The sequence below is a fragment of the Schistocerca serialis genome, chromosome 4 (assembly GCF_023864345.2).
Source record: "Schistocerca serialis cubense isolate TAMUIC-IGC-003099 chromosome 4, iqSchSeri2.2, whole genome shotgun sequence".
Lineage (NCBI taxonomy): Eukaryota > Metazoa > Arthropoda > Insecta > Orthoptera > Acrididae > Schistocerca > Schistocerca serialis.
This window is the reverse complement of record NC_064641.1, coordinates 691,984,050-692,005,587: the sequence shown is the minus strand read 5'-3', so window position 1 is coordinate 692,005,587 and position 21,538 is coordinate 691,984,050. Positions and strand designations below refer to the sequence as shown.

At 42.3% G+C, this 21,538-nt stretch overlaps 1 protein-coding gene and 1 pseudogene across 1 annotated transcript in view; one reads left to right on the top strand and one right to left on the bottom strand.

The window, feature by feature from the left end:
* LOC126474187 (serine-rich adhesin for platelets-like) overlaps positions 1-21,538 on the bottom strand; it is a 382,843-nt gene that overhangs the window by 241,361 nt on the left and 119,944 nt on the right. The window lies entirely within an intron of this gene.
* LOC126476013 (5S ribosomal RNA) lies at positions 10,155-10,272 on the top strand (annotated as a pseudogene).

Here is a 21,538-nt window from a genome sequence, read left to right as displayed (position 1 = left end):
ACTAACGAAAAGTTTCGGACTGCTGACCAACAACTAAGCTATATGCGATGGGCTTGCACTGTTGGTCAGAAGAAAGATGGAAATCTCTCTCCTGCGGAAGTTTGTTCTAGAATCAGCAGACAATGAATATTCGCGATGGAATGAAATACCCATTGCAAAAACAGACATTGCAGCGTCATTTTATCAGTTTGGCAACTGCAAAATACCCGTACCCGAAAGCAGAAGCTGTGTGATACTCTAGAGATGCTGAACCACCTGAGGTAGATCAATACATGACAAATTACTGAACAACAAAAATGGTCGGAAAATTTATGGAACAGAGCAGCTCAAGAAGTTCGATAAAATTTGGCTAGGAACATATACCCTAAAAAAATAAGATGTAAAAGAAGAAAACAACGTTATAGAAGTGAAGTTTCAAAAAGTAAGATAGTGTTAGGTTCTACATCATATACAACTTCTTTGCAGGAGGCAGTCACAACCTGGTCGTTGGTTAACAATAGACTGTAAGGATAATTTTCGCGACTTCGATATATTTATTCTCATACTTCTTTCTCCAGTCGGAGAAACTTCTCGCACAGAAATTTTAAACATAGGAGACAATGCATATCGTTGTTTCTGAATAGCGTTAACTTTAAAGGATTTTGAAGTTATGGTGCTAAGGAACTTCAATGAAAACTATTTTTAATGTTAAAATATTTTCTTTTTTTTTTCCTGAAGAGCGGAATACTGAATTGCTACAAGGTGCCCCCTTCTCTGAAGGACGATGGAAGTAATTAAAAGTAAAGGTTAAAAGTATCTTCCTTTAATCCATATCTGTTACAAAGTATTCAATTCCTCACAAGCGTCATGAAGAATTTTCTTGTATTATGTACTCGTATTTACAAGCGCTGAAGGTCATAGGGGTCTGGAATAATTCCCAGCCGTATACGAGAACTGTTTTTATTTATTTATTTAGGATTGTAAATCAAGTCCACATATCCACACAGGTTGTTGACACACACACACACACACACACACACACACACACACACACACACACACGCACACACACAGATGTTAGGTATTTCACAACTTTTTTTTAATACTGAATGCGTTGCATCAAACGTTTATGGAAATAAACAGTGTTCTACGGCAGTAACAACTCGCAATTCAAACTTACGAACGATTTTATGAATTAGCAAGATAACAACTCGCAATTTAAGCTCACGAACGATTTTATGAATTTACTAATTTACATTGACAATTTTTTACATCCAAAACAGGACGGAATTTATATCTTCTTCGGCGCAGGAGCAAATTTATGAAACCACCACGTCTATTCGAAACGAATGCTCTCATAGAAGCTGTGTTTCAGTGCCTCGAAATAATTGTGGAAAACTTATAACAGTTTTGAAGATTGCTGACTTTCAGCAGTCGTATATAAGTTTCAGCGAAAAATAGCACAGTCATCCGGTTAGCTGTGTTATTTCTCAGTTGGAACTGTAAAATATACTGTGGTACATTTTGCTGCCGAGAACCGAAGCCGTCGCTATGTTTCTGATTGCAGGCGTCTATCGCGCTGTCTTCATTTACATTATATGTTTACCATTCTTATAACCACTTTTATCTGTGTTCTAAAGACTGTCATAAATTCGACTATCGCGACATCAGCATCTTGATCTTGATCTTTATACGTCGCTCTCTTGTTAGTGTGTCTTGTCAGTAGCTTGGATACTGTTATTTTACTTCACCTATATAGTACCACCTTCTTTCCAATAACTTCATGTCTCCTTGCAACTCTCCACATTGATGTTATTATGAGTATGTAAATACGTTATGTTAATCATTAATGGTTTGAAGTATCACTTTACTTTGTTCTGCTGACAGAGACAGAAATAGCACTTTATGGAATAATCTTCGCTAGCACAACAATTTCCAGTGACCACTGTGTATATTTTCGTAAAAAATACCTTACGCTCATTACATAATGAACATATATAAATCAGACTATCGTATTGTTACACGACTATTACGAAATATATAAGATTATTGGTATACGCTAAAAAGCGTTACGCATAAAGCAAGTCGCACTATAATGATATAAGGAATCACATACACTTAAAAAACCACTTTATGTACCATAGGTAACGTTGTGTTGTGGTCTTCACTGCGAAGACTGGTTTGATGCAGCTCTGCATGCTACTCTATCCTGTGCAAGCCTCTTCATCTTAGAGTAACTACTGCAACTCACATCCTTCTTAATCTGCTAACTGTATTTATCTGTTGGTCTCCCTCTACGATTTTTACCACCCATTCTTCCCTCCAGTACTAAATTGATGATCCTTGATGTCTCAGAATGGTCCTACCTGGTTGTCTTCAGCATTCTTCTGTAGCACCACAGTTCAAAAGCTTCTATTCTCTTCTTGTCTAAACTGTTTATCGTCCATGTTCCACTTCCATACATGGCTACACTCCATACGAATACTTTCAGAAAAGATTTCCTGACACTTACATCTACACTTGCTGTTAACAAATTTTTCTTCTTCAGAAACCCTTTTCTTGCCATTGCCAGTCTACATTTATATCCTCTCTATTTCGGCCATACTGAGTTATTTTGTTGTCAAATAGCAAACACATTTACTACTTTAAGTGCCTCGTTTCCTAATCTAATTCCCTCAGCATCACCTGAGTTAATTCGACTACATATCATTATCCTTGTTTCATTTTTGTTGACCTTCGTCTTATATCCTCCTTTCAAAATCTTGTCCATTCCGGTTAACTACTGTTCCGAGTCCTTTGCTGTCTCTGAGAGAATTATGTCATCGTCAAACATCAAAATTTTTATTTCTTCCATCTAGACTTTAATCCCTACTCCAAATTTTTCTTTTGTTTCCTTTACTGCTTGAGCAATGTACAGATTGATAATATCGGGCGTAGGCTACAAACCTGTCTCACTTCCTTCTCAACCATTGCGTTCCTTTCATGCCCTTCCACTCTTAAAACTGCCGTCTAATTTCTGTACAAGTTGTAGATAGCCTTCCGTGCCCTGTAGTTTATTGATGCTACCCTTAGAATTTCAAAGAGAGTCTTATAAGTAACGTATTATAAGAAATATGTGTCTTTTGTAATAGTGATACCGCCGACGATAGGCGAACGCCTGAAACTAATCCAGTAAGATAAACTACTACCAACGAACAGCTTACCTCTAATAATTAACTAATAATACCATTTGTACACTCTGTAGAGCTCCAGATATGGCCTGAAGAGAAACGGACTTTACGTATGCAAAGCATTCAAAACTGAGGTCTGCTCAGTGACCAATGGAGAGCGATCTACAGGAAATCACTAAGAGAGACAGAGAGACAAGAAACATATGTTGATCAAGGAACATATTGTAATGGAAGATGTAATGGTGAAAATAAAATGGTAATGGACGGAGTACACAGCCAGGCGAATGGATGACAGACGGACGAATGAAGTTGTTTATTGAATTCCAAGACACACGAAAGAACCAAAACTTCAGACTAACGTGATAATTGGTAAGATGATTATATATAAAAAGCATGCAAGAGCAGTATGGCTGAAGACCTTTCTTTTTTTGGAGTCATTAGTCCTGACTGGTTTGATGCGGCCCACCACGAATTCTTCTCCTGTGCCAAACTCTTCATCTCATAGTAGCACTTGCAACCTACGTCCTTAATTATTTGCTGGATGTATTCCAGTCTTTGTCTTCCTCTGCAGTTTTTGCCTTCTTCAGCTCCCTAACACCATGGAAGTTATACCCTGATGTCTTAACAGATGTCCTATCATCCTGTCCCTTCTCCTTGTCAGTGTTTCCCACATATTCCTCTCCTCTCCGATTCTGCGCAGAATCTCCTCATTCCTTACCATATCAGTCCACCTAGGTTTAACATTAGTTTGTAGCACCCCATTTAAATGCTTCGATTCTCTTCTGTTCCGGTTTTCCTACAGGCCATGTTTCGCTGCCATACGATGCTGAAGACCTTAATGCACGGAAATGTCTGGAGGAGAGCTTTATCTAGTTGTGGATGTCAGATGGCTGCTGCTGCTGCTGATGATGAAGATGATGATGTTGGTGTAGGCTGAACGAGAGTCCGGTGTTGTCACTATTGTATTTTCTGACTCTTTATATATATGAGTGCCTCCAAGGTCGCTATAAAATCTGTTATTGTCGGCTGCCGGAGGAAGCCTGTAAAATGAAATCTGCATTTGTGTGTGATCTGTTTTACCAAATGGAATTTTGTGGCGTTCAGAAGTATTTATTAATAATAAATATTTCACGTTTCCCCATCATCCGTCTTGATTTTGCTGTTTATACGTATAACTTAGATTTCAGATTTGTACAACTCCATCTTCAGACATCCGTAAGATTGTCCAAACAATGACTGTTGAATATAGCGAGTAAATAAAATAGCGTACGCTTAGAAGATATGTTGCACAAGCCCACACCATGTGCAAGTACGTAAAGAAGCTACTACTATTTATATACGGAATATGCTATCGAGTTCAGTGATCGTCGTATATAACTCCATCTATAGACACCCAATGATTTGGTCGCTGCATTCCTTTGCTTTGACAGTCATACGGCTATCTGAAGATGGAGTTACGCAAGTCTGAAATCGATAACATGTTGTCCACATCAACAGCAAAAATAAAAGCAGCTGGGGATTATGAGAAGCATAACAGCTAGCTCGTCTTTTATACATCAAAAATCGTCCTAAATCCCAAACGTGAAGGTAAGATTATCAAATGTGGCGGCTGAATCGCGAAATAATATGTGAGAATTCCATTCCAGGCAGTGATAGAGGACGCCGGCTAAACGTTTGTTTTGTCAGGGCATATTATGGGTTTGTGGTTTTGACTGTCTACGGAAATATGGATGATTGAAGAGATTTTTGACTCGCGCATCCCATGCGTTTCTTCCTCTTACAAACACTTTTGTCGTCTGTCACTGACAAGAGGAATGCATCGACCCTTTACACCCGTCGTTTGGACTATCAGCACTCAATAGTTAACAAAACAGCAGAAGCCCATTAAATATTCATTAGACAGGGCTATAAACCGGTCGTCTGCAACTGGAATTTTTTATTGAATTTCATTCGGCATCTGAGCATCGGCTGACACTGCCATTAACATACATTAAGATAAGAGAAACACTAATACATTTTAGGCTTCTTCGTTAATTTTAACACGTCTTCATTCATTCTCTCTCTCTCTCTCTCTCTTCTCTCTCTCTCTCTCTCACACACACACACACACAACCAGAGACACCGCTTCCTACGTTAATGTAAAGTTGTATGCTTTTTCTAAATATGTAGTTAACTGAATCTTAGAGTAAAATTTAGGTCTAAGAATTTTTCTGATACTACTTTAACCTACATTTTGTTTCGTATTTGATTTTCGGTGAACAAATGAGAACTGATAGTCGACAGAAGAACATTTTACTGACGAAGTCAGGTGCGACTTGTAAATCAGTGCCTTCGAAATAAATACCAGTACATTATAGATGTCGAAACTTGTTGTTAGTGATTAAAAATTTACTGAAAAAAATCTTGATTTTATGTTGTTTAAAATCAGCAACCGTAGAAAACTATAGAGCTATTTTTGGCGAAAGATGAGTAGAAGCAGCTTGAGACATTAGCGTCAGAGCAAATATTTAGATGAAAAAACGCTACGATTAACTTTTAAGGTAAAATCAATTAATTATCAAAGAGACTTTGAAGTAAAAAGAAGTTAAACCATTTTAAAACGTTTTCTGCATTAATTCAACTTTTAATTGTCATTGCTCATTTGCCTGTTGACGATTATTTGCTCCGTTCATCTCTGTCCAACCTCAGTAAGTCGTATAACATATTTACTAGTCTGAAACAATATCTATAGGTAATCTTCTAGCATTCGTCACTCTTAGATACTCTTTTTTGGTTGCTTTTTGCAACTTGTAAGGAGTCTTTCAGCGTGTGTTCAAAGACGTGCCTTAGTTTCTCTGCCACTTAATCAAAATGCGAAGTCTCCATTTTTCGTGTATATGGTCGGTCTCAAACTCAGGGAACTAGTCGTTTCATCCAACATATCTTTAGAGATGCAGAGGTCACATTTCTGGGAGATTACAGGGATGTCAGTTGTAAAGATATCTTACTTGTCATGTCGTCTCTCCACAAATTAAGTAATGTATGGGTAAGCGTTCATGCTAGAGTTGGGCGACTGTTCCGGATTTCCTGTCTGCTGAATTTGGAATGGAGAAAAACAAAAATCTCTAAATCAGTACTAGGCGCTGATACAAAGTAACTGTAGTCCGGCTTTCTATATAATATTGCAACCGTCAGTGTATTCACAAATATTGTGGAGGTATTTGTGAAAAATTAAAATACGGTAACGTCGTATAATTGTCTTCAGCAGGCAGTGTGCTAACACCTAAACGACATTCGAGAACCAGTCACGTACCGACTCAGCGACTAACCTGAAGTCGAATTTCAGCTCAACTTGTCAGCGTCAATGTCTGGTCACAATAAAGATTGCATGGTGCAGTCTGTTCCAGTATTTGCTATAGGCTTATTGTGGCGTGGAGTACATGAGTTACTACATCACGTGACCGTATATGCACTGCCTGCCAAGAGAAGCTAAGCACTCAGAAAGGAAGAAACGAAATTAAACTTCGCTGGTGGAGATTATATGAGTTTATTTCGATTATTATAAAATCGAGTCAAATTTACGAAGATCTTGGCCGTAGGAGGTGCTAATATCGCTGTATGACATTGCACTCCTCTCTGGCTCGAATGCACGCGCTGATTCAGTTGGAGAGGATGTCATAAAGCCGTTGTATTCTCTCCTGAGGCAAGCTGTCCCACGACTGTTGTAACATGTTCTTGATATCTTGGATACTAGCATTGGGACGGATTTGACGTACAAGTTGGTCCCGTACGTTCAATGTATGGACGAGTACTGTCCTGTTGAAAAATGACGCCACGATACGGTCGCATGAGAGGTAATACGTGAAGATGCCGGACGTTCGTGATGTACTGCTCCGCCGTCAGAGTTTCTTCAACCACTACCAGCCGTGGTCTGAAATACCTGCTGGTCCCCCACGCCATGACCACAGGAAGAATTCCGCTGTGTCTCTCCAAAACATTGGAAGAACCGGACCTCTCCGCAAGTAGCCGCCCCGATTGCCATCCGAGGTAGAGCATAACCGCACCTCAACGCTAAAAACAATGCGATTCATCAGCATCTAAAACTTCCAATCACGGCACCAATCCAAACGCAGTCGTTTGTGTTACCGTGTTAACAGCAGCCTAAGTATGAGACGGTAATTCCGTAGTCCGGCTGTAGCTGTTCTCCGACCAATAGCGCGGTATGACATAGAATGTTACATGGAGTCCACTACTTGTTCTCGGATGGAAGACGCACATGTGAAGAGGTTAACATATGCTTTGTGTGCAATACAGCAATCCCCCCCTTTTCGTGGACAAATATGTTCGACGGGAATCATGACATCGAATATGCCTTCCTCAAGTTACCATGCAGTCGAGCAACTGGCCATTTTTAAGTATGAATGCTACACAAATCTTATTGTGCGATTCGACAAGCCGTCCAAATGGAGACCCACGATGAGGCCCCTTTCAAAGTCTGCCAGGTGTTAATACCGCTGTCTCGCCCCACTCCACTACGTGGCATCTTCGGGTCCTTCATAGTGACCACTCATCATAGTCTGACGCTGTTTACTCCCCTTATATATATCCTACCAGGCCTGGTAATACCTCTAAATAAGAGCGACGCTAATGCACTCTGAGGGTCGGTATACCTGCCGCAGAGGATTGCCTCTCTAATTATTTACACACCCGCCGATGGTGTGTACGTGTGTGAAGTAACGTTGACATCTGTCAATGTCTTCTGAGTGCTTCACTCTTTTTGTCAGGAAGTGTATTCCTCTACCGAATATTACTTACCCATCTGTGGAAACAGTGCTCGTGCATTACGCCTACGTCGCTGTTGGAAACGGACGCAGAACGGTGGGGACAGCGTTATGGTAAGAGGGACATTCGCCGGGGCTTCCATGGGACCTAGGTACCTAAATTAATGTACGTAACACAGTACTGTGAAAAGAATCGAGGGGACCACCGAACCTAAAGTCCCCACACAATGTCGCAATCCAATAATTCAAAGCCTTATATCGCGTTAGAGACAGCCGACATACACTACGTGATAAAAAGTATCCGGACATCCCCAAAAACATACATTTTTCATATTAGGCGCATTGTGCTGCAACCTGCTGCCAGGTACCCCACATCAGCGATCTCAGTAGTCATTAGACGTCGTGAGGGAGCAGAATGGGATGCTCCGCGGAACTCACGGACTACGAACGTGGTCAGGTGATTGGGTGTCACTTGTGTCAGATGTCTGTAAGCGAGATTTCCACACTACTAAACATCCCTAGGTACACTGTTTCCGATGTGATAGTGAAGTGGAGACGTGAAGGGACACGTACAGCACAAAAGCGTACAGGCCGACCTCGTCTGTTGACAGTTGAAGAGCGTCGTAACGTGTAATAGGCAGACATCTATCCAGACCATCACACAGGAATTCCAAACTGCATCAGGATCCACTACAAGTACTATGACAGTTAGGCGGGGGATGAGAAAACTTGGATTTCATGGACTGGCTGCTCATAAGCCACACATCACGCTGGTAAAGGCCAAAGGACGCCTCGCTTGATGTAAGGAGCGTAAACTTGGACGATTGAATCGTGGAAAAACGTTGTGTGGAGTGACGAATCACGGTACACAATGTGGCGATCCGATGGCAGGATGTGGATATGGCGAATGCCCGGTGAACGTCATCTGCCAGCTTTTGTAGTGACAACAGTAAAATTCAGAGGCGGTGGTGTTATGGTGTGGTCGTGTTTTTGATGGAGGTGGCTTGCACCCCTTTTTGTTTTGCGTGGCACTATCACAGCACAGGCCTACACTGATTTTTTAAGCATCTTCATGCCTCCCACTGTTGAAGAGCAATTCGTGGATGGTGACTACATCTTTCAACACGATCGAGCAGTTGTTTATAATGACGGCCTGCAACATGACAGTAACATACCTGTAATGGACTGGCCTGCACAGAGTCCTGACCTGAGTCCTATAAAACACCTCTGGGATGTTTTAGATCGCTGATTTCGTGCCAGGCCTCACCGACCAACATCGATACCTGTCCTCAGAGCAGCAATCCGCGAAGAATGGGCTGCCATTCCCCAAGAAACGTTCCAGCACCTGCCTGAACGTATGCCTGCGAGAGTGGAAGCTGTCATCAAGGTTAAGGATGGGCCAACACTGTATTGATCTCCAGCATTACCGATAGAGGGCGCCAGAAACTTGTAAGACATTTTGAGCCAGGTGTCCGGATGCTTTTGATCACGTAGTGTCTTTATATTTACTGAGGACATCCAGGCAACGTTCCACGATCGAGAGAAGCGCGCTACCACTTCATCTCGTGTCCCCGTCCAAATTCTCAAATTCGGGTGATGACAGTTTATCCGCCAACAGCTTTTGAACGTCGGAGTTGAACACCCTGCAGTAGCACGCAGTAACACGTCGATGTCGCCTTCAGATACAGGTACAGTGCTATACATATATAAATGACGAAATTTAAAAACTGAAGTCACAAGGGAGACGACTTGAACTCGCTTCGTTCTTTGTAGGCATAGGATAGCAGGTAATCTGGCAGGCTCGCGCTAGGCGCCAGCTAACACCGGCTGCCCAGTGCTCGCCGTGCGCTTATCGCTCACCGTTGATAAAGCACGCTGAATCAGCCGCGATAGCACAGCCGCCCTCGCAGGACTCGCTTATCTAGGACCTAGAGCCCCAACCTGCTTTGTTAACTCCGGGACCGTCGCGATTAGAAACACTCTCAAACACGGATTCGTTGCCAGAGAACAAAGCGGGCTTAACAAGTAGCACTATCGCAACGTGCAAGGTTCGGAACAGTAATATGGGTACCCTCATACTACATGGTGTCCGCGTTAAGTAGACAACGACGGAAAACAAATCGCAACATCAAGATGGAGTTCTGTGACATAAACGAAAGTTCGTAGGCGTGTTTCCACGTCCCAAAGATGAAATCTATTCAAAATTCGCCCCAGTATGCAAATGAGGTTTGCTTTAAATACACGCGGCAACGGCCTTGCCGCAGTGGTTACACCGGTTCCCGTGAGATCACCGAAGTTAAGCGCTGTCGGGCGTGGTCGGCACTTGGATGGGTGACCATCCAGGCCGCCATGCGCTGTTGCCATTTTCCGGGGTGCACTCAGCCTCACGATGCCAATTGAGGAGCTACTCGACCGAATAGTAGCGGCTTCGGTCAAGAATACTATCATAACGACCGGGAGAGCGGTGTGCTGACCCCACGCCCCTCCTATCCGCGTCCCCCACTGAGGATGACACGGCGGTCGGATGGTACCGGTAGGCCACTCGTGGCCTGAAGACGGAGTGCTTTCTAAATACACGCAGTAACGGTCGTGAGTGTTACCTTTGAGAGTGGAGGCAGTTAGTTGATGCTAGTCAAGAATGCCTTTAAGCCGACAAAGTCGGCATTATCAGAACCTCACTGAGTTTGAACCAGGTCGTGTAATAGGGCTACGAGAAGCTGGATGATTCTTCTGCGATGTTGCAGAAAGATTTGGCAGGAATGTAGCCACTGTACATGAGCGCTGAGAGCGGTGGTCACGAGAATGTACGGTCGCAAGAAAACCGGTCTCCGGACGGCCACGTTGCACTATTGTGAGGGAAAATCATCGTGCTCGGCGTATGGTTCTGGCGCATCGTACTGCATCTGCAGCAACAGTGTGAGCAGCACTTGGCACTATAGTAACACAACGAATTTTACAAATCGGTTACTTCTAGGACAGCTCCGAACCAGACGCCCTGTAGCGCTCATTCCACTGACCCCAAACAACCGCCATTTGCGGATGCAGTGGTGTCAAGCGAGTGCCTAGTGGAGGACAGGCTGGAGACATGTCGTGTTTTCTGCTGAAGGCCCGTTCTGCCTTGGTGCCAGTGATGGTTGTGTGTTGATTAGGAGGAGGCCAGTTGAGAGCCTGCAAGCTGCCTGTCTGCGTGCTAGACATACTGGACCTACACCTAAAGTTATGGCCTGGAGTGCGATTTCATATGTGGAGAACTGTCGTGGCTATCCCACGGATTCTGACTGCAAATTTGTACGTCATTCTGGTGATTCGACCTATTGTGTTACCATTCGTGAACAGCAATCAAATGGTTCAAGTGGCCCTGAGCACTATGGGACTTAACATCTGAGGTCATCAGTCCCCCAGAACTTAGAACTACTTAAACCCAACTAACCTACGGACATCACACATATCCACGCCCGGGGCAGGATTCGAACCTGCGACAGTAGCGGTCGCGCGGTTCCAGACTGAAGCGCCTAGAACCGCTCGGCCACAACGGCCGGCGTGAACAGTATTCCAGGAGGTGTTTTTCGAAAGGATAACGCTTGCCCACATACCGCATTATAACCCAAAGTGCTACACAGTGTGTCGACGTATTGGCTTTTCCTGCTCGATCAACAGATCTGTCTACAATCGAGCAGTATGGGACATCATTATCGGACGAGAACTCCAGCGTCATTCACAAACGGGATTAACCGTCCCTCTATCGACTGACCAAGCGCAACAGGCACCAAACTCCATCCCACAAACTGACATCCAGCACATGTACAACGCAATTCTTGCAGGTCCGCATGCTTGCATTTATCATTATGGCGGATTACATTAGTTATTAATGTACTCGCATTTCACATTTGCAATGGCTTATCTCGTGCTTACATTAACCTGTGATCCTGTAATGTTAATCACTTAAATTTGTCATGTAGGCAAATGTATTCTCAAAATTTCATTACTCTACATTAATAATATTTTGTGTTGCGATTTTTTGCGATTCGAATATTAATCACACTAGGAAAACTGCTAAGTCGATTTCCTCGAGTATTTTTGAGAGTTGCATTCAGGTGATCGATATTTGAGCTCCGAACTTCATGTACCATAAACACAAACAAAATTACAAAAATCCGATTGGTATGTGGTCTCCTTGTGAGAAGCGTGGTGGAGATTTCGCAAAGGTTTTCTGCTTGTGGTTTTACAGAACGCTGAGGTAACAGGTAAGATGAATAAGCTGTTTCAGCAGATCTTGTGCATTCCATGGCAGAGCGACTGTTTCTGGCAAGGTACTGTGCAGTATACATGGTATTGCTCCCACTTACACACGAATAAAAGAAAAGAAAAAATACTTTTGTACATAAGGATAAAATAACACGATTTGAAATTATGGAAGCACTAGGAAAATACATAGAATGAAATTTTCACTCTACAGCGGAGTGTGCGCTGGTATGAAACTTCCTGGCAGATTAAAACTGTGTGCCGGACCGAGACTCGAACGTTTTTTTTTCATAAAAACATTTATTAAAAAAACAATGTTACACATTCCAAATACATACTAAGTTATTCATACATGAAGTTATTTAAACAAAACGGTTTGATCATTTCAATTACGCTGACGTTAGGGAAAGACAACTGACTAAATTACCAGAAAGAATTACGTTAAACATCAAGAAATTTTTTTTTAAAAGCATTCAAACTTCAACCTGAAGAAGTAAAATCTGCACTTTCAATTACATGAGCTGCAATCTTTACAGAAGCATAATTTCTTTATGATGGATATCAGCAAGTTCGTGGGATAATTTTAAATATAAAACAATTTAATAATCATTTTAGGCAATTTCTGAAATACTTGAGAATGGCGGAAAGGAGATATATAATAAAGTTGACTAGCCTTCCAACTACACTTTCTGGACATTAATTGAATCTTAAGTATCTGAAGTGATCGGATCTATATAATCAGACTTTCACTGCGAAACTGACTTACACATCACAGTGCAATAATGAACAGGGCAATGTGCCAGCCATTGAATATTACATTTATCAGATAGAATCTTACGGTTTTAACCAATCGATAAGGACATTTCTATAAAAACTGTCTATTTCCAAATTTCTAGTATAAGCCAATAATGCACCTTTAATGTTTTGTGTTTTGACACTATTAGACACACAATCTCAATGTCACATAAGTTCTGTACATTAGCTTATAAATTTCAAACACTACTCTCTGAAGTAGAAAAAGCACACATCATAAATATACTGTAAAATCGTAAATAGTGTCCTTAAGGTAACTACAATACATCACTGTCAACACAGCCTTCTTTTTTATATTAACCAATGCCCATTCTTTCAAATACAATTTTTAACATATTACCGAACTTTTTCTTGTGATTCGAATAGCTTCTAATTTTGTGGAACTCACACAGCATGTGTACCTTGAACTCTATGATGTTATCGGATCCTAATTTGTTAAGGACGTAGTTAACAAAATTTCCCAGCAACCAGTACACAGCGTTATTTTTTGCTTCTGGGAAATAGCGTGCTTCAGGCCTGTGTATCAATGACAGCGATATATACTCAGGGGATGTTCTTGTAATCAGAGCTATTTGCTCCCGGATCCACTTCCAACTATTCATGTGACCGCTGCAAGTATATCTATGAATTACTGTGTCAACTAGATGGCATTATTGACATAAATTTGTTTCACAGAGTCCGATTGCATGCAGTCTTTCATTGGTGCAAACTATGTTGTTAACTGTCTTGTACCATGACGTTCTTATGTTAGACGTGAGAACATTAGAACTAATGTTTTTCCAAATCTCAGTCCACTCAATGTTTGGAAATTGTCGTTCTATTTTGTTCCTTCCTTCGCTTTTCTTTCGTTCCCGCATTATGGCTCTCGATGTTAAGTGTCGGGACTGCCTGAGTTCGACACTGACGTAACTAAACTCAACATAGAAAATCCTCACGTGCTGTAAGCGACTGTTGATATTCTGCACGTCAATCGGGGGAAGCAGGCTTGGAGGTTTAATGATCTCGAAAAGTTGGCTGGTTATGCTCTTATTAAATTAACTTGCCTTTTGATAAAAAGAGCAGAGGCTTTATCCGTTATATCAGTTAATCCTAGTCCACCATTTTTCGGATCTAAAGTGACTACTTTAGCAGGTACTCTGAACATTTCACCTCTCCACAAAAAGTTGGTGATTTTAGACATTATTCTCCTCGCTATCATTCCCGGTATTGGAAACAGCTGGGGAATATAATAAGCCTTAGCAAGGATGCATGAGTTGATATACTGTGTCCTTTGAACTTGGTTCATATATCGAGTTAAATTCTCTACAATGGCTCCTTGCACTTTATCTGCTGCAACTTTCCAATTTAAAGCCGTCATTTTCATAGGGCATGCTGTCAGGGTGATCCCAAGTGTTTTATGTTGTCGGACTAATTTTGCCCACTCGACGTTTATATTATCAAAACCTCTGAGATTTAACATCTTATTTTTTTTTTCGTTTGCATTGGCTCCAGATGCTCTACAGTACGAATCAATCACTGTTGCTAGCGTGGTTACCTCGTCATTGTTCTTTATAATGACCCCTATATAGTCAGTATAGGCTCGTATAACTGTTTTATTTCCTGATGATGTTAAGCCTTTTAATCTAGCATGGACATGTCGGAGGAAAGGTTCCAGCGAAATAGTGAAGAGCGACATGGACGGAGGACTTCCTTGAGGAACACCTCGTTGTATTTGCATCGACCTGGATTGTTGACAATTCACCGCTATTTTAGCATTTATTCCAGTTGCTATGTTCTTTATCAACTGTATGACCCTATCGTTGAAACATATTTTCTTCAATGTCTGTAGAAGATATTCATGATTTACTACATCGAACGCTCTATAAAAATCTAAAAACAGTAAAGCACACTTTATGTTTGTTACCGAAGTTATTGCAATGATATCCCTGAATTCCGCTAGATTTTGAAAAATGGTTCTGCCTTGCGCACAGTTCTGATGTTGACTAATAATTTTATCTGTAAGGCATGAAAATCTCTTGTTTATTATTCTAGCTATTAATTTATAATCAGAATTCAGCAGTGAAATTGGACGAAAATTATTTAAATCTTTGTTTCCATTATTTTTTGGCACCAGAACAATTTTACTCTCCTTAAACTCAGCCGGAATCATTTTACCCTGAATAACCTCATTTACAATGTCCGTGATTTTCGCACCTACTATTGGCTAGTAACGTATGTAAAATTCTGCTGGCAGACCATCCAGTACTGGGGATTTTTTTGGTGGTGAGGCGCACAGAGTCTCATACACGTCTTCGTCACTGACAACCTCGAGAAAATTTTCGTTCTCATCTTCTGTCAGCTGTGGGGCTAGGATGTCAAGGAATTCTTCCAAGGAAGCATCACTACTTTGATGTACAGAATATAGCTCGCAATAATAGCGATAAATCTCGTCCATGATATCCTGCTGGGTTCTGAGAGTCGTACCGTGTTTTGTTCGAATTTCATCAATAAAAGTCCTTCTCCCGTTTTTCGTATGCTTCACTAAATGATATAGGGAAGTAGTTTCATCTTCTGACACCGAATTTGCCTTCGATTTTATTTTCAACCCTTCCATTTGACTTCTCTTGATATTAAGTAACTTGGCTTTGACTTTTTTGATCTCTGCTATCCGAAGTGAGGAACCTGCTGATACTTGATCATATAGATATCTCAAAACGGAATAGTAATACTCTATAGTGCATTTCATTTCCCTTGCGCTCTGGGCACTGTATTGAATAAGAACTTTCCTCAACTTTGGCTTTGCCATTTTAACCCACCAGTCAATAGCAGTGGCATATCTACTACGGGCTCGCAGGCATATTGCCCATGTTTCTTTAATCAGATCTTCTAAATCATGATTTACTAAAAGGAAGTGTTCAAATTCCACTGATTCTTGAATCGGCGAACCGGCTGTCTTGTTAGATTTATGCAAGCTAAGACTCTTGAATGGTCTGAAAAGTACGTAGGAATGGTTTCTACTTTTGTCTCGGAAGTTTCAAGATTTTTAGAAATATATAGTCTATCAATCCTGATACGTGATGTTGCCGTGACATAAGTGAACTCAACAGTGGAGGGGTATTTGATTTCCCATATATCCTTTAATTCTAAACCAGTAACTAGTTGTTTTAGTTCACTTGAGAAATTAAAATTAGGTAACTGATCTTTTCGATTTAAAACACAATTAAAATCACCTCCAAGTAATAACTGTCTTGGCGATTTCCTTAACAAGTATATCAGGTCATCTTTGAAGAAATGTGCCCTGTCAGCTCGATGAGAACTTCCTGAAGGGGCGTACAAGTTGATGATATTCACATCATAGATATTTAGTCCTATTCCCCTTCCGGATTCCAGTCGTTCCACCTCGCTTACTGTAATCCCTTCCCTCACCAAAATAGCTGTTCCAGCACTTGTTTCGGGAGACACATTTATGTAACTGACAAAGCCGGGAAGTACCAAATCCGAAATTAGAACTTGTTGTAACAGGGCAATATCAGTCGCGGATTCGTACAAAAATTCCTTAAGGGCCGGTAATTTCAAACCGGTCGTGATTTTATTTATGTTTATAGTGGTGACAGAATAAGAGTGCGTCATTGTGCTTTCACTATGTAGTTGTTTTGATGAACTAATTTAGTTTCCTTTGGTTCAGGGTTCAGCTAAGCTGTAACAGTTTTCTCGGAAGGCTGAACATGGATTAACACTTCCATCTGTTTATTAGTTACTGTCCCGTTTTTCTCTACTTCTGATGTTTTCTCTTGTAAGGCAAGCAGAATGATTTCCTGGTAAATTTTCTGATTTTTCCTCCAGTGATTCGTGTACGACCGTTTCGGACTGAACTTTCTTTGGGCTAGAGTCGCCCCTACCGGATTTTCCCTTCCCTTGGTTACGAGCTACATTCTCATTTGGTTGCGTCGGTATTTTACTTCGCAGCTTATCTGGAGCAGCAGCAGACGCTTTCGCAATTTCGATTGCCGGCGCCTGCCCTGAGGTGTTGACCGTGATTTCAGTTTGGCCACCACTTCCTCGTTCTTTATTAATTTCACACACTTTCTGATCGAGGAAAACAAATGGAGACTACAGTTTTGCAACCTCTCCCTGAATTTGTTTATTATCAGATAGATTCTGATCTTTGCAATCGGCTACTGCACCTGTTGTTTCTTGCAAATTAATGCTGTTTACACCCCCTTCATTTTCTGGTACCGTATGTGTATTATCTTTCTGTTCATTAGTTTCCATTCGCATTTTGCCTTCAGGTTCCTCTGCCTCCTCATCGCACTGTTTTTGCTTGCGAAGTGAGTGAGTGAGACAAGACAGCTCGTCCTCTGGACAACTATCAGTTATCTCCAGAGGTCGTTTTTTCGGTTGCATTTCAGTTTCATGAGTAGCGGCAACAGGGTTTCCTTTTGTTGTTAACGGGGGAAATTGACTGTTATCGTGAAGGGACACATCAGCTTGGCCTGCTGCGTTAACATCCTCAACCAGTTGTTCCGGGCTATTCTTTGGTAACAGATCATTTAAGGTAAGCTTCTGACGCTGTATCAAATTACTTTTAAGAACAACAGTTCGCCGCGGAGGCTCTGAGCACTATGGGACTTAACATCTGTGGTCATCAGTCCCCTAGAACTTAGAACAACTTAAACCTAACTAACCTAAGGACGTCACACACATCCATGCCCGAGGCAGGATTCGAACCTGCGACCGTAGCAGTCCCGCGGTTCCGGACTGAGCGCCTGAATTCGCCGCGGACATTCCTGTCTGAAGTGGCCGGTTCCGTTACATATATGACATGTAGCTTCCTGACCTGTATAAACAATTTGTGCCTTATACCCACAAACAGTTATGTGAGACGGAATATTCGTCTTAACGTCCATCTCTACACTGCTGACTCCGTTAAAACACTGCAGTTTAAAGCGAGGCGACCATCTTTCATTTGCAATTGATTTAACGTCTTCGTAGTTTGAAAGAGCTTCCTTAATCTTATCATTTTCAATTTCAATGGGAAGATTCAAGACACGAACGGTTTTATAATGAATGTCCGCTCTATAGATGGAAACCTTACTTTTATAACCATTTCTATGCACAAAATCTACTTCATAGCCCCACTTTCGTAACACTTGATCAACAGTCGAAGCACTGATTAACTTGACAAAAACACAGTATTTTTCCTGATCCAGTTGCCAGGTATGAACGGTTTCTGAATTCAGTCCAATTACCTGTGTAATCCAGTCATCTATTTCCAGGGATGTCGGCTGAACAGGACGGGATTCCTTGTCAAACGCAAATACCAGAGTATTCTTCCTGAGGTTTGTAGCCATGGTTAATCCAGCGAAGCAATTTCGGTTAAACAACCGAAATTCCAAGTAGCAACAGCAAGACCAGAAAGAGCGATCAGATCACAAGGAACAGGAACGAACACGGAGATTAACGGACGAACGGCACTCGGCGAAGCACAAGTACAGCGATGTAAACACTGAAGTGCAGCGCAACAGTTAACAGCGGCCACTCGCGAGCGCGGCTGAAACGGAACTGTTGCACAATTTTCATTACTATTCTTATTATAATTCCCATTACTAAAATTACCACTATTAATTAACCGCACAAACTTGCAACTGGCCCTCAATATACACTGCCTAAGAAAAGAAGTACATTACCCAGAAGCCATGACCAGATGTCAATTTAATTTCGCATACATAACTTAATTTCGTACACAAGGCCACCACCGACGGGGATGTGAATGAGTAGAGTTGTAATTCTTAAGTGATGGTAGAGAGACCACCAGAGCGCATCGTTGTTCGCGGCTACTGCTGTTACGAGGCTTGGTAGGGTGCGTAAGGGGCATGAACAGCGTCAGCTGTTGAGTGATCTCTGTCGGGGACCGCAGAAATGTCGCGCACCCGTGGGAGACAGCGTTATCAACTCCATTCTGAAAGGGGCCTCATCGTGGTGCTCCATTTGGCCGGCTGAACGAATCGTGCAACATCGAAATTTCTGGGGCATTTTGATGGGACAGAGGCCCGATGTTGGACTGATGGGAACGTGTGCACAGGCATACTAGTCATCTAGGTTCTGGTCGACCATGTCTGACCACCACAAGAGAGGATCGCTGTACTGTGCACCAAGCCCATCGTAGGCCCTGTCATCCCAGAGAAAGTGATGGACTCCTTACAACATTCTGTGACATACTGCACCTTTGCTCAAGACGAGCAACAACCGGACTAGGGATATACCATCACACGACACACGAGTAGGTCCTCTTTTAGCACCACAACACAAGCTGCTACGTTTGGTGTGGTGCCCCGAGCAGGAAGTTTGGACTCCTGATGAATCGCGTTCGCGGCTCTGCGCTGCCCTGGCTGACGATCGTCGGCGCGTATGGCGGCGACCTGGAGACAGAGCCCATTCTTCCAACGTTTTGGAGAGGCACAGTGGTGTATCTCGTGGCATCATGGTGTGGACGGCCATCGGTAATGAATTCAGGTCACGACTGGCAGTGACTGGCGGAACTCTGATAGTGCAACAGTACGTCACGAACATCCTGCGTCTTCACTCGACAGTACAGTGGTACCATTTTTCAACAGGACAGTGATCGTCCATCCATCACCCGAGTCTCTTTGAACGTTATGCGTGATGTTGAGGTACTCACGTGACCAGTAAGATCCCCAGAACTGCCCCGAAAGAATACACTACCCTCCATAAGTTTGGAAACACCTAGTAATTATAGACAATGGAAAGGAAATACAGTATAAAAATACATTTTGTTGTTTTCCAAATGTTTATTAAGCTCAAATAATACACAGGAAGATGCAACAATTAAATTTTCGATTCCTCAAAATAGCCATCCTTTGCATTCATCACTGCCTTGCGCTCTCTCGGCATGCGCTGCGTCAGTTTTGCCAGGGTTTCAGTTGGAGTTGAGTTGAGTTGTTCGGGGAAGGAGACCAGACAGCGAGGTCATCGGTCTCATAGGATTAAGGAAGGATGGGGAAGGAAGTCGGCCGTGCTCTTTCAAAGGAACCATCCCGGCATTTTTTAGGCAAATCACGGGAAACCTAAATCAGGATGGCCGGACGCGGGATTGAACCGTCGTCCTCTCGAGTGCGAGTCCAGTGTCTAACCACTGCGCCACCTCGCTCGGTTTTCAGTTGGAATTAATCTCCACTCTTGCTGCATGGCCTCCTACAATTGTGACCCACTCATGATTTCCCGTTTTCGGTTCCTCCTGTCCAATTCATCCCATAGCAGTTCGACTGGGTTACAATCAGGGGATTGGGCAGCCATTCCATGTTTTTCAATATTTTACGAACCTCTAGAGACTTCACACAGCTCTGACACAAGCGAGACGCATGTTTCGGGTCGTTGTCTTGCTGCAAGACAAACCCTTTCCCAATCAGATGCAAACCAGATGTCTTAGCATGTCGCTGGAGAATGGGATGAAAATCCGTTTGGTTCAGTTTTCCATCTATTTTCACCAAATCTCCGACTTTGTTCCCTCCAAAGGATCCCCATACCATCACAGAACCCCCTCCAAGCTTTACAGTTGGAATTACGCACTGAGTATTCAAGCGTTCATGGGGAAAACGGCGTACAAATTGACGGCGTTTACTTCCAAATATTTCGAACTTGGATTCATCAGTGAATAAGAATCTTTCCCAATCCCTCGCTGTCCAATGTTGGTTTGTCTTAGCCCACTGAAGCCTTTTCTTCTCATTAACAGGTCGCAACAGTGGTTTCCTTGTTGTTACGTAACCTCGTAGGTTGTTGTCTGCCAGGGGTCGTCTCACTGTTGACTCACTCACGGGCGTATCCCTCGTTGCGTTTAATTCAGCAGTCAATTCACGGACAGTTTTTAGTCTGTTACGTTTACTGGTCGCCACCAAATACTTTTCCTGGCGTTCTGATATTTTTCTGGGTGCTCCTGAGCGAGGACGATCTCTATAGGAGCCTGTTTCTCGATGCCGGTGTATGGTTTTGAGTACTTTGCTGATGGAAATCATCAGTTTCTTTGCTATTTGTCTGACACTATAGCCTTCTTGGTGCAAAGTGATTATCATTGCCCGTGATTCATAAGGAATCTGGCACTTTGGGGCCATTTTCAATTACTTTCGCGGCGTGCTATACCTTTATGCAAACGCAACTACAAGTGAACGGAAATGTAAACATCGTACCTCTACATAGCTATGCGGGCTACTCGCACCACCTGGCATGTTTAGTAGAACTGCTAGGACAGGAACGTCGGTTTACATAAAACGGAGCAATACTAGTATGTTCCAATATGTATATATATGTACAATAATTAAGTGTACAATACTGTACTTGTCATTATTAACCGTTATTTGAGCTTGCTATTCCGTATTCTAACCAATAACTCACATAGATCACTTCCATCTTGCTCCGTTGTAATACGCAGGATGGTGTTTCCAAACTTATCAAACTTATGGAGGGCAATGTATATGGGACCAGTTCGGACCCCAGCTGTGTCCCAATGCCAATGTCCAGGAGATCAACGAGCAGTTACGGCAGTCGTGGGCTAACTTATCTCAGGAAAGGATGCAACGGTTT